The sequence below is a fragment of the Pelecanus crispus genome, chromosome 5 (genome assembly GCF_030463565.1).
Source record: "Pelecanus crispus isolate bPelCri1 chromosome 5, bPelCri1.pri, whole genome shotgun sequence".
Lineage (NCBI taxonomy): Eukaryota > Metazoa > Chordata > Aves > Pelecaniformes > Pelecanidae > Pelecanus > Pelecanus crispus.
Window position 1 is genome coordinate 14571946 of NC_134647.1, and position 14000 is coordinate 14585945.

The window sequence follows — 14000 nt, forward strand, 5'->3', positions numbered from 1 at the left end:
ATATACCAGGGTGGGTAACAGCTAAACACAGACTGTATTAAGACCGGGGTGGAGGACCAGCAGTTAAACTCTTTACAACAAAATTAGACTCTAGTTCTGAATCAGTAATAATTAACCTATTGACTTTTCAGCAGGTTTATGAGTAAAAGATACTAAGAAAGCAAATTGCACATACGACAGGTGGAGCCAAAACTGATTCTGAACAGAGATGTTCATGCAGATTCCATGGAGTGGGTGAGGGTCAGTGCAGAAGATTTGGCTAGAAGGAAAAGAGCTGCCTTGAAATCAGACAGATTTGAGAGAGCTTTTGAGAAGGTGGAAGTGAATGTTTTGTTGGCTGGTGTTGACTGAGGGAGAGTCCTCTCGGGGTTTCACTTCCGTGCTGCCGTAGTTTGGGCACTTTCAACTCTCATGAATGAAACCCCAAATACAAACCACATGCAGTGAAGTTTAATGGGTTTGCTTTATGTAGGGGTGGGGTGAGTAATATTGTCTTGTAGTGACTAGTCCATCCAGATGACATTGAACAGGCTCCAAAGCTTGGATAAGAAAACCCTCATTTGGCTCAAGGAAGGAAAACCTTTATTTTGAGCAATGAAAGATGAAGGACTGCATCCTTGCAAAAATCCCTATAGCAACTGGGTTCTTTCAGAACATGTTTCATTACAAAATTTTGGTTTATTTTTAAACATTCCAGTTCACTTCATCAGCCTATTGAATCCTCCCTCCGGAGGCACACGTGTAAGTATGTAGAAGAGAGAAGCCTGGGAAGGAAACAAGAATGTAATTAAAAACAAAAAAACCCAACACTTCACTTGGCTCGTTTTCCTCTGCTGAACACATACACCACACAAGCTGCTATTCCACACTGGGTAGAAACACATATTTTCTTTATAAGACTACAGTTGCCAGCTGAAGGCAGGATGCAGACCACATAAAATGGTTGGCAGTTCATAAACTGGAGAATGGAGAAAAATTCATCCAGATGGGAACGGGAGAAGAGTTTCTGACAGGATCATAAAGTATTTAGGGTTGGAAGGGACCTATGGAGGTCTTCGAGTCCGGCCTCATGCTCACAAGTAACAGAGCATTTGCAAATCCCCAAACCGTTGAAATATCTGACAGTCAATGTAGTAGGAGAAGACAGAGCTATATGGGACGTACCCATGAACCGCAACACAGCCTAATCTGCAAGGACACAAGCACACTGGTGAAGAAAGAGTCAAGAATGACCAAGAATCCTTGCAAAGAACTTTATATGAGCGAGAAAGAAATTAATACTCTGAACAGGGCTCATTTCTGCGAGCTGTGACTCAAGTTACAGGGCTATGTATGATTCCAAAAATTAACGCTTAAGTAAGCAGTAAAAGGCAGAGCCCCTCAGTTTTCAGCAATGCAGGTCCATCTTCTACAGGGAAAAGAGACTGTACAACGTGGCTGGCTGTCATTTCAGTGGAAGGAAATAAGTCTTTCAGGAGACAGGCTAAAGTATTCAGGAGGGTATTAAGCTAATGACAAAAGACAAGGGTGAAAATGAGCACTCATTTAGTCAGAAATCAAGATGTCAAGATTAAAATTAATCAAGGTACCAAGGGACTCAAAGAGAAGAGATTCCTTAATTGTGTAGACTCTAACACTGTGAACCCAAGTAATAAACAAGAAGTGGAATAGCTCATTTAATACACAAATTTGTACTGACTGGTATTACTGAATCTGGTGGAAACATTCGTATGATTGGAGAGCTACAATCATTTTGCGTATCAGTGACTGGAAACAAATACAGACTCATGAAGTTTGTCAGTGACAAATGACTGCAGACACGGTAAATAAAGATGACTACTTTGTACCTGTGACCTGCTCTCTATCCTTAGATGGGCTAGATACAAAGATTATATATTTTAAAACAACCACATACAAGGCCACACATCTGGAAAACGATTAAAATGAAGACTGTGTTTTGAGAAACGTTGACTGAAGACAACTTGAAGTTTATGGTGGGCAAACAGTGGCTGACAAGCTCTATGGAGGTTCCCAGCTCCCAAACAACTAAAGAAAAATGTGTTTGTATACACAGAATTTGGGAGGTTATAACACCTCGCTGTCTAACCCTGAATTGACTATTATTGGAACATTACACCCAGCTCTGGTGTCCACAATTTGAGCAGAAAGATGAAAATTGCGAAGGCTCCAGTGCTATCCATGAGAAAAATGAAAGAGAGCTTAAGAGAGGTGCTTGCAGGATGACTTGATCAGTAATATTAATACATATATAATCAACAAAAATTTGATATCAGATGCTCTTCAACCCAGAGGTAAGGGACATTACAAGAACCTATTGCTAAAACAATTACAGTTGCCTAATACCAACTGCAAAGTCTAAGAGCTACAAGTTAAACTAGAGAAATTCAGATTAGAAACAAGGCTCCTAGTTTCAACAAAGAGCACTGGATTCAGGCTGGTGATAGACTAGCACTGCAGAGCTGACATTTTCTTTGATACTTTTCCAGAAGATCTGCTGTGGTCTAAGGCTTGTCACTGGACGTGGATGGGTTTAAGTACAGAAAAGTCCTCTGATGGTGTTATAAAATCAGACTAGATCGGCAGCTTGAACCTTCTGTGATCTTATGCACCTATGTATCAGTGTGTTGTAAGTGGTTGATTTGCCATACCTTCACAGATCAAAATATCTGCATTTATAATGATTGAATCTTACCAGGCCTGTCTCTGCTGATAAGCGAAACTTAACTTCTACCTTTCAACTTCTCTATTTTTTTTTTCTTTTGTGATAAGGACTTAGTAAGACTCAAGCAATAAACATCTCCCAGAACACTGATAAACTCTAAGGTGTTTACGTCCCGCCAGTGGCAATGTTGCCGAGTACACATTCCTTTACTATGCAGTTATGTCTACCATGCTACAAGTATTTTGATGACAGAGACAGATATAAAACCGTTCAACAACAGAGTATCATGCAATTTTTGCTTGGTGGCCTACAAGAACTGACTTGGTTTCTTGGTCTGGGAAGTACCTGCCAGCATCAAAAAGGAAAGAAATAGCATTATAATGTATTTCATTCTCTTGTTATAAAAGCTAAGGTAAAAACCTCCCTTCTCAACCCCAGCAGTGGTATCTCCACAGCCTATGGAAGGCTGGAAGTGTGGGGAGGTCTGATCCTCTGCCACCCTTCATTATTTGTTTCACATACAAAACAAGCCAGGCTGACATGCCAGCACATCTCATGTCCAGAAAACTCACTGGAACAAAACCCAGGCTAGCAGTAAACTTTTAGCAAATGTTGGCACGTTGCTATGGCTCAGAGGACTGGTTTAGGAACCACTTTGTGTGCATGCAAGTGGGCAGTTGAAGCAAGTCAAGCAAAATAACTATGTTTGGTGGTAACCAGGACAGGGGCTGAGCACTGGAAACGGTATTCACTTCTTAAAGGTCTCTTCCAACCTAAACGATTCTATGATCTTGTTGGGTTCCCATGGCCATTCAGAGGCTATACCAGACATTGGGGCACAGTGACTGCTGTGACCTCTAGACAACACACAGAAAAAGGTGGTTTTTACTATTTTGTCACATAAGACTCATATCATTGAGGCTAGCCTGAGAAGACTCTGTAAGTACTTCCTCCTTGTTTGCCTTTGTTCCTTGATACTATCTAATTTAAGACAAAATGCAAAGAATTAATATAAATTCTTCAGGACAGAACACTTTTATAGGAGTGTGTGTGTGCACACACACATATAGCTTTCTAGTACTGCTAGTAATAGTTATTACTTATTTACCCTGTAGTTATTGTACATTATTTCTGTTGCATATTAATGCATATGATAATTATATCCTATCTCTCTATCTTTTTTTCTGCACACAAGCTTGTTGAGTTCTTCCTAAAGAAAACAGTCAAAACAAGATAAGTATTTTACCTCCCATCTACAACTCCCTCCCTGCTCCTAAAGTTTCATCTGTTCTTCTCCTCTAATCACCTCACTCCACCCCAACCATCTTCTAAACCATGTCACAGCCACTTTTCTTGCTCTCCTTGCCCTTTCTCTCTTTTTTTTCTTGCTCTTTTTCCTTGCCAACCTGGTCTGCTTTGGTCTGCCTCTTTCTAAAAACAAAATCCCTCTTGTTCCTGTAACTCTCATTCCATTTTCCTCCTCGTTCACAGCTAAGCTGCATGCAATCCTTTGTACCCAGTTGCCTCTGAGATTTCTCTCCACTAAATCTTTCCTATATTTTACTCACAGATTGACCTAATTCAGACCTGATTCCCTCCAACCACATAGAAACCTCAGCCTGTCTCTCAAATATCTTCTCACAGCAGCCTGGCCATGGTTAGAAGCTGGCAAAGGATGTCAAATGCTGTAGAGGTGGAGAGCATCTTGTTTGTTACTTTACTCTGAAACCTGGGGTGGTCCTCAGGTTCCTCCAACCTCACTGTAAGATTTTGCCTCTAGGCCACCTCTGACTCCTGCTTCTTCCTTCTGCACAATGTCTTGAAGTGTTTGGCGCTTCCTTGAGCTTCCTGCCACTCACCTACACATCTGAACTCAAAACACCAGTCTTTAAGCCATTCATTTTCATTTACAGCCAGTTCCTTTACATTGGCTCTAATGAGTACAAAGCTGATTTCACAGCCATTCAGAATGTGGGAGCAAAGAGCATTTTCCTAGCTTGTCACTTTGTTCCTGTCACTTTGCTTTACATTCTTTGATGGCATGCTCTTTTGTTTTGCCTCAACCATTGTCTCCCCTTTCAAAGCCCTTCAAAGCCTACCACACTATGCTTTCAATCTCATTGGCTTCAGGGAGACTGCAACAAATGCATATGCGCTTTTGCCAATCAAGGCCTAAATATGTGTTCTTTGAGTCAGTTGGGTCATACAGACCAGAGACACCCGTCCACTCCCAGTCTCATTCATAACCAGTTTTCACCAATGAAACTATGGGCTTGGAGTGTCTTCTGTTCTATTACAGGTCTCTGAGATGAGAATCAGATCTGCCTGGAAAATCAGGAACCAGTGAGTGTATCTGTTAGGATCCATTGTTCTGATTTTAGGAGCAATACTAGAGTTCTTCAGTTAACTGTCTTTGCACTGTATTTTTCCTCAAGTGAGGAATCATCATTTACATAACTCATTTATCATAACTCACTTGTCCCTCACTAAAAGAGCGAGCATATTTCTTATATCCACATGCTCTCTGCATCACACATAGTGTCAGGGCACCTCGATATTCAAAAATATACACTAAAAATACTGAAACACCTCTTCAAGTATTCATCTTAATTGCTGTCATAACCTAGCACTTGACTGAAAAGCAAGTTAGGTTTTTCTCTACTGAAGAAATTAAACATATGTTGTCTCCCATCTCTGCAGTCACCCATTTGAGCCCAAAGTTCCATAGAATTGAAGGCACAGGGAAGGGGGGCATGTCACCAACTACAGATGTCCACACAATTTCTTGTCTTTAAACCATACACACAGCTACCCAACATTTGGTACCACTTTGTCCCCTTGTGTTTTTTCCAGCCTTTCATGCATTAGAAGTGAGACAGCTCAACAAACTTCGTATTTTGGAGCCAGTATTTCCACTGCAAACTCAGATTTTCATAGATTTATTGATAGCTTATAAATTTTTTATTAGAAAGACAGTTAGAGAAAACGTACCTCTTGAGAACAAAAATTGTTGGCCATCCCCAAAACGTTAGCAGTGTACTGAGAAGCCATTAGATGTCTTCCTTTAGCACTCTTGTAACTGAAGAACAGTCTTTGTTTACGTGAATACATCCAGGCAAATGCCTTCAGAGAAATGGACCTGAAGCACGCACAGGATTGGCTTTTCATCACTGCACCCCACTGAGATTTTTAGAGCAGTGGACTGGTAGCTGTGAACATTCATTAATGTTTAAGCCTTCCCTTTGGCAGGCCAGTGCAATGATATAAAACAGACCCAAAGCCACGTGGCTCCTCTCCTGTCTTTTGGTTGGGACATGGACATGACCACTCATACCCTGCGTCTTGGGGAAAACTCTTCCAGCTTTTACCAGACTTGTGGCCTTTTGGGTTACAGCCCCTACAGCTACACAACTGCACTGGCAGCTAAAGGCGTATTTCGGGACCGTGAGAATCAACAATCAAAGAAACAAACCGTCAGTAACTCTAGCACCATATGCAAATTACAGTGCGTGCGAGACCTCAAAGCAAACAACATTATGTGTAAATAACTTCAGGGAAAACACACAGAGGAAGAGGTCTATTTGTTAGAGGAATAAATGATTCCTGCCTCATCAGATGCAATGGAGCAGCCCTTGGCTCCCAGGACAGACCCCCCAGGGAAAAAGGGGGCTGCATATACAGTTGCCCCACCCTGCTGTGCTACCAAAACACTGTCCTTGCCAAGAATCGTGACTGTATTACCGATAAGCACAAAAATCTGTATATAATTAACTGCAGTACCTGCTTAGGAGGAAAGTAGAATAAGCTACAACCCTCTGAGAGAAGCAATAAAAGTAAAGGCACAAAAAGTTTCCATTACTTCTAAAAAACCAAAGATGCAGTTTCCTGAAGTACCTAACCCTGCCACTGTGCAACAGTGCACAAGAAACCAAAGAGACCAAAACAGAACTAATTATTGCCCAGTCTGTTTTGTTATTGTCGAAGTTGGGGGGGGAAATAAAGCAACGTAACAATGAAAAGGGTTTTTTTAATGCAGTTTTGCTTCCATGACAATACATGAGGATAGACAGATGACCAGTCAGACAGCCTTTCATTCAAACCCATCCTAACACAGAGTGAAATGGTTCTGGAGGTACTTTTTTGCTATATATTCACTATAAAAGGAACCAAAATTACTAGCTTCAAGAAAACACCGAAATTTATGTGAGATGAATAGTATATGATAGTCCTGCATACCCAACAAGAGAGTTTCACTATATACCCATTTAACACATTTAATCAAATTTCCTTCGGCTGAGACAGTCCAATTGCCCTGTTGATCAGCCCTCTAGATCCACAACATCTTAACCTCCTCCAATCACAGCAGCACACAGCACATTTGCTTTTCATGCCATCCTTGGAAAATTTCTCTGTTGTGCCTTCCTGGAAGGGGGTTGCACCATGCAACAGATTCTGCTCTGCAATATCAGTACTAATCCCCAACGTCCTTAATAAATGCAAACACACACTTTTCCAGAGCTCTGTTCCCAGGGCAGCTTAACTTTGCACTGATGCATGATAGTGACAACCAGAAAGGTGCGGAGGTTTCTAAAGAGTTACTCTATGCTAGCAGATGAAATATGCACAACCAGGTACTTGCAGTCACTTTTCTCATCTAGTTTTGACTTTTATTGGTGTTGGGTCCTCTGAGGGATCAAAAAGTCTTGCCTGCCCCTCCCTCCCACAGTTATTTCTCTGACCCACAAAATCCCTCTGCTGTAGTTTCCAGCTTTAACTTTCACCTTAGACAGGACCCTTGCTGAGAAAAAAGAAATGCCCTCTGATTCTCCAGTCCTTCCCAAAGCTTCCTGATCTGCCAGTAAATCCCCCGGGCTGATGCATCTCACCTTCCATAGCCGGCTCCTTTGTTCTGCAGAGGGAGCACCACCGTTATGCACCCCCACAGGAGAAGCTGGAAAAATTCTCCTCACAGCTGTCCCAAGAAGTTTCTACCTGTTTGGTGAACATCTGAAATTCGGACGTTGATGATGCACCTCTCCGCAAACACCAAGTCATGCCATGATGCAGCAATTATGTATTCTTGCACAGACTCACTCCCCAAATTGTCACAGCGCTGCCTAAGGACTGTCATGCCGCAACAGACAAATGGTCCCACTCATTCAACACCCTGTCTGACAGCAACCAGTGATGGATTCTTCAGACTAAAATATGAAGAGGTCATTTTCTTTGCCTGGTATTAGAGCAAGGTAGCAGAGGGCAAGGAATTTTGCAAGCTGGGACAGCAGATGATCTCTTTGTGCTATGCGAGGGGAAGTGAGAAACTGGGGAGGAATCTCTGTCATGAGGCATGAGCTTGTTCATTCTTAGGCGCAAAGTACTTGGAGATCCTCAGATCAAAGATGAGACAGAAGCAAAAATTAATATCATAAAGGCTTCTCTAGATTTGAATGCTGTAACCAGAAACACTATTACCTTTTCATAGAAAGATCTCAACCTTTCTTGCAACTTGCAGAGCTACATGCTATTTTACTAAATGCACCATAAACATACTTCCACTTCTCAAGTTAATCACAATTGCCTTACAGGAGATTAACACCATAAAGCATTTTCACAGCTGACGTGTCTTTAAAAAAATTCCCAGAGTTAAACTTGTATAAATAATGTAAGTGACATGGAATATAATTATTAAATGTTGTCATTTTGGAAGAAAATTAATTAGCAATAGCTGTAGCTGTCTTGTGTCTATTTAAGCAGCGTGCATCTCAATTAAAATTTAATTGCAACAGATTCAGTCACAGCAGGGAAAAGTGATGGAAATGAAAAGTAGCCTGATCCTATATTGCCGTCTACAAGAGAAAGCGTATTAGAAACTGGGGGTGGGGAAGGGGAGGAGAGAGGCAGGAAGGTAAGAAAGCAAATTCACAGAACCATGCTGCTGCGCAGTCAGGGTGCTCAGCTCCAGTGGGTGCTGTTTGTTCACAAAGCAGCTGACTCGTGTCAGACACCAGCACAGACAGAAGTGAAACAAGCTGCTGTTGGAACAGCTATTGCTTCATATCACAGTAGATGTGCCCACATACCCACTGCAGTATGAGAGACAGCATCGTTCTCCATGTTACTGTGTCCTTTGATTTCACTGCCTCCTTGAAGTCATCCTGAAGAACCCCTAAAACCCTCAGCAGGACCCAGAGGGGCCTTCCTTAAGAAAAAACCAGAAAGATCTTGACGACAAAGTTTGGCCTTCCTTAAGAAAAAAACCAGAAAGATCTTGAAGACAAAGTCCTTCTGAACCTCTAAGTCACTAGAGGTACAAAGATCTGTTCTGAAGAGGAATAAGCCCCTCCAGGTGACTTTGAGAAGCAGCTGGGGTCCTACATGGCTTTGGATATCTTCTCTAACAGAGGCAAAGCGTGACTCGGGTATCGCCATCATTCACATGTGAAGGATATTGGATGTCCATGACAAGATGTTTTAAAGAAATTACACAGCCAGGAGGAATTAGGCACCCAGCCCATCTCTGCACATACAAGGTGTTCCAGAGTGTCCCTAAGAAGTCCAGCAGCCAATTCACTACACTCTTTTGAAAATAATTACCTATTTCTTAACCAAAGTATTAAAAACAGAGCTTTTCCTCCATCATTCATTTCTCAAGATTCAAGTTATCTACAACCTGCTTGCTTGAATGAATAATTCACATCTCAGACAAAAAGAAAAGAAAAATCGGGTATTGCTGTAGGTGTCTAGGGTGCAAATTATATTCAGAAAAAAAAAAAAGGTGCAGAATCCTGACTTCATTTATGACAAGTAAATTAAACAAGAACAAAAAATGAAATGTTCTGGCCTTAAAATTTAGAAAATACTTGCTGAATATAACATTATTGAACTTCATGTACATTCTTGAAATACTTCTGTTAGGAGTTATTCAGCTTCCAAATGAGACAAATATATTCCCTCCAAATTCCCAGGACACATTCTCTGTCAACCTGAAAATCAAGTTATATTGTTTCTGACTGACATCATAATTATAATGTGAATTTACAGTACTTGATCATTTTGTTGATGATGCTAAAGTCGTAACAGAATCCAACTCTCTCCTACCAGTATGCAACTCTGCCCAGTCATAAAAAATGTTGCTTTCTGCAGTCAAAAATAGGCAGAGCAAACTGAAATGGTATGTTCATATTAAGTATAGCGATAGGGATGATTATGATAATAGTAGTCACAATAACTGTACTGTCACAGTCTTATAAGGCTACTAAGGTAAAGGTATGATATACTCACAGTGAAACTAAGATTTCATAAAAATTATATAAACCTGACCCTGTTTTAGCTTAAATACAATCTAACTGCCATTTTGTTATCAAAGGCTTAGTTTAAAAGTGAAAATAAGCATGCACACGTGATCTAGCATGAAAGCCTGCACTTGTAACTCCGATGGAGCCAAACCCTTCCTGGTAGGGGCAGATGGTATAACACAGCTTGGGAAGTTCAGGCTGGACATTCAGAACAGCTTTTTCTCTAGGAGAGCCACGTAAAGCTAGAACAGGCCACCCCGAGAGCCTGTGGCACCTCTGTCCTTGCAGGTTTTCAAGCCTCCACTAGACAAGCCACGGCCAACTTGACCTGGTGTTGATGACAGTCCCCACTGGGACTGGAGGTTGGACTAGAGCCCCCCCCAGGTCTCTGCCCCCACAGATTTCTAGGATTCTGTGATTCTACAGAAGTGGAGTTGAGAAACCTCAATGCTTCGGAAGATCATCCAGTTAGCTAAGGACTCACTGCTGCTGCTGCTTGAAATGCTCAGCGTCAACCGATTTCAGAGTGCCTATTCCAAAGGTCACTGTCACCAAACTACGGGGAAGCTGCCAGGTTTACCACGGTGTCTTTTTGCCTGAAACAATCTCAGCTACGCATGAAGGAATGTGAGAGAAACTGCATCAAAGGTGCAACTGATGATGAACAAGCTGAAATGTGAATTCAAAATATTACTTCCTTCTTTAAAAACAAAACAAAACAAAACCCAAAACATTTCACTGGAGGAATATTTAACTTTCAAACAAGATGATCAGCAACTTCTTTCCTTCAGGAAAACAATCCAAATCTGGGGGGGAAAAAAAAAAAAAAACAACCCACAACAGCCCTAATTTACAAAAGTCTGCAATATTTTTTTAAGGTTTATCAGATGTTTTCTATCTCAGCATAACAAAAGCCCAAAGAAGAGACAACCTGTTCACTAGAACGTACCCTGATCTCCCAGATCTAACTCATAAAACACGTGTTTCTCTGTGTACAGCACTTGTATACGATTTATATGCAAGTTTCCCGAATGTCTGCAAATACACTGAACAACAGGGTGTAATTTTTTTAAATCCCTGTTCAGTTTTCTGCATATTAATATATAATTACGTTCAGGTTTTCCTCTGTCTACTTTTGTCTGCTACTAACTGGAACTTGAGGCAATTCTTGTTTCCAATGTTGTCCAGCTCACCATAAAGCTAAATGCATATAAACTTTAGATCCTGAATCAGACTGCTGAGCACACTTTTCATCACATTGCATTATTTGGTCTTCATTTAGCTGTCACAAAACCATTTCCTTTCGTCTACAGATTAATTACAGCCTGGTGAGGTTTCAGCACAAATACCTTTGCCCACTGGAGCCTCTGCAAAGACATAGTGATTCATGCAGTATCTATGCCTCTGGAAGGGAAAATAAAGCTGAGGCAGGACATGCAAGCTGTGAGTGGATCCGATATCAAAAGAGCTGGAGCCTCCAGTGAAGACCAAGCCATACCAACACAAGTAAGCTTCTGCACGACTTGCGCGAGAGCCACAGCTAAACATGAACCACCGTTTTAGTTCGGCGCTAAGCTGATTTAGCTACACCATTCATTCATCTAGGACTAAAGATGACAAGGCAGGAAGCGTCACTCAGTAATGAATTATATGCGACACAAAAAAGCCACAGGTGTGGTTCGAGAGACTATGCGTGCAGCCGCTGCAGCCCTGGATTCCAGTTAATTGCTGTAAGTAACTATGGAAAATGGACAGTGGGAAACTCCGTAGAAATGCAGAGAGCAAAGCAGTCCAAGAACACATTCCCACTTGTTCAAAGCAGCGAGATACACCATTTAAACATGTGTCAACTGTATCTGATGACGACCATGTCAGTATATTAGGTCTGGATGGTTAAATACAAAGGGCTTGATTCTTCGCAGTGCCAGAGCCGTGCTGTCAGCGAGCTGGCCGCCGCTGCCTGCCTCGCAGCTGCCTGCCGGCCACAGGCAGAGCTTTCACTCCCGCCGCTCGCAGCTCGCGCGCTGACGCAGTCCGGCAGCACGGCACGGCCCCTGCCTTCCCCCTGCTCCCACGGCTGCCGGCCCGGGATGGAGGGGGTTGCCCTGAAACATGGTCAACCCTCTGCTTTCTGCCACTTTCTCATTTGGGGCATGCTAGAAAGTTCCTCTCCTTGTAAAGTAACGGGGATTGGAGAAAGGGAAACCAATACGAGGATTTTCACCTATTAAAACCCCAGGTACCTATGCTACATAAACCAGAGCTTCTAATACCTAAAATGCGACAGAGCAGCTCCTGACTTCTGATTGGGTCTGGACACAACTCTTCTGTGGCCTTGACAAAGTCGCCTCTCTGCCACAAACTCCCGGCAAAACTATCCCGACAGTCCTCTCTTGCCAACTTCTTCCCATTGCGCAAGCAGAGCTGTTTTACCAGCTGCTATGGGTGTGCATAACGCCACTTGTGTGGCCCGTTTGGGAAACAAGGGCTAAGCGAGAGATCACGGATCCAGTTGAACTCATCCTGACAATCACTGAGAGCTAAATATATCAATGAGGTTGATGTCTGCTCACCTTTTCAAGAGTAAAATATCCTTACTCTGGTAGCATGTCAGCTCAGCCTTCGTTCCTACCACATGGGAAACCTCTCAAAATGCTGACTTCAGGACAAAAACTTCTCTGCAAGAGCCCTCAAAATGAGTGCACCCTTACCCCCACATTCTGACATGTCTAGCTGTTCCCTAAAGGAGAGTATACCAGATCCCCTGAAAAACCTTGTATGCGTCTGATCAGACATACAGAGCATGGAGATCTCAAGAAAAATGTTTGCTGCTTCCTCAGTGATATTCACTGCATTCTTTTTCACCTTTCAGTGAAAAGGAGCTTTGTTCTTTGATGTCAACCTATTTTCCCTCCAAGAGAGGTCCATCTGCTGCGTGGGGACCCTGTTGCTCTCGGGCAGGTACCCAGCGAGCTCCACCCAGCCACCAGGAACAATCCCAAAGCAGTATTCTGGCCTCAAAACCATGCAGAACAGCTAGTCCTTTCCAGTGTGATGTCCTTGCCAACAATAATCAACTGGTGTTTTGGAGAAATCACCAAAAGAGAAGGGTTTTTTTTGTCTGGCTTTAAATGGTACTACATATTTGCAGCCCTCTTCAGTAACAAAGGACACAAAGAAGCGGGAGGGGGAAGAGTCCTGCTTCTTTAGCTGGTTTTGCTGAATTTGGAAAGGTTCCTGGATCAAACCTCAATAAGCTGCAAGTTTATGGAAGGCACATTAGCAAAGCTTAGCGAGGAAAAATTAGTGAACCATGTAAGACAGACAAGTGACCCCATCCAGAGGATGTAATCAATGGACAAACTTCAGGAAGAACAATTCACCAGGAGGAAGTGTGCTGACAGCCTTCAGACAATTCAATGGGAGCCACCCCGAACTCAAACCCAAGGCAGGTTACAGTGTGCAAAAGCACCAACAAGAGGAGATATATTTTAATTCATTAGATCGTATTTTACAAGAAATGGAGCCTCTAGGGAAGCCATTATTCTCATATAGATGTACTCCTGTGAAACAGAAGAAAAAATACCTAGGCTCCCTGATGCGAGAGGTCAAACAATTACAATTTCCTTAATTTCATATCCAGTTGGGAAATTAAACAACAGAACTATGAAAGCTTTACACTTCATTTTGAGGAAAGTGGCAATTTAAATTAATTTTTTTAATGTTATAAGAATTGATGAGTGAGTAGAGGAGGGGGCTTTTCCCCAGTGACCTTCCCCACCACCCTTTTTAAACAATCCTGCTCATTCAATGGAAAAATAAATAACTAAATCAGGGGAACACTTTCTTTCATGAAAGACTGATTTTTCTTTGTAGACAAAGCACCAAGTGTTGCTTTGCATGAAGCTGTTCTATTTCATCAATAGTCTTCTCTGCACAACTCAACAAGTTTTGTCCACAAATTACTTCTCAGAGTTGGGGTAAAACCAAAGACTAAAACGTCTTTGGAAAGAAACAGCATC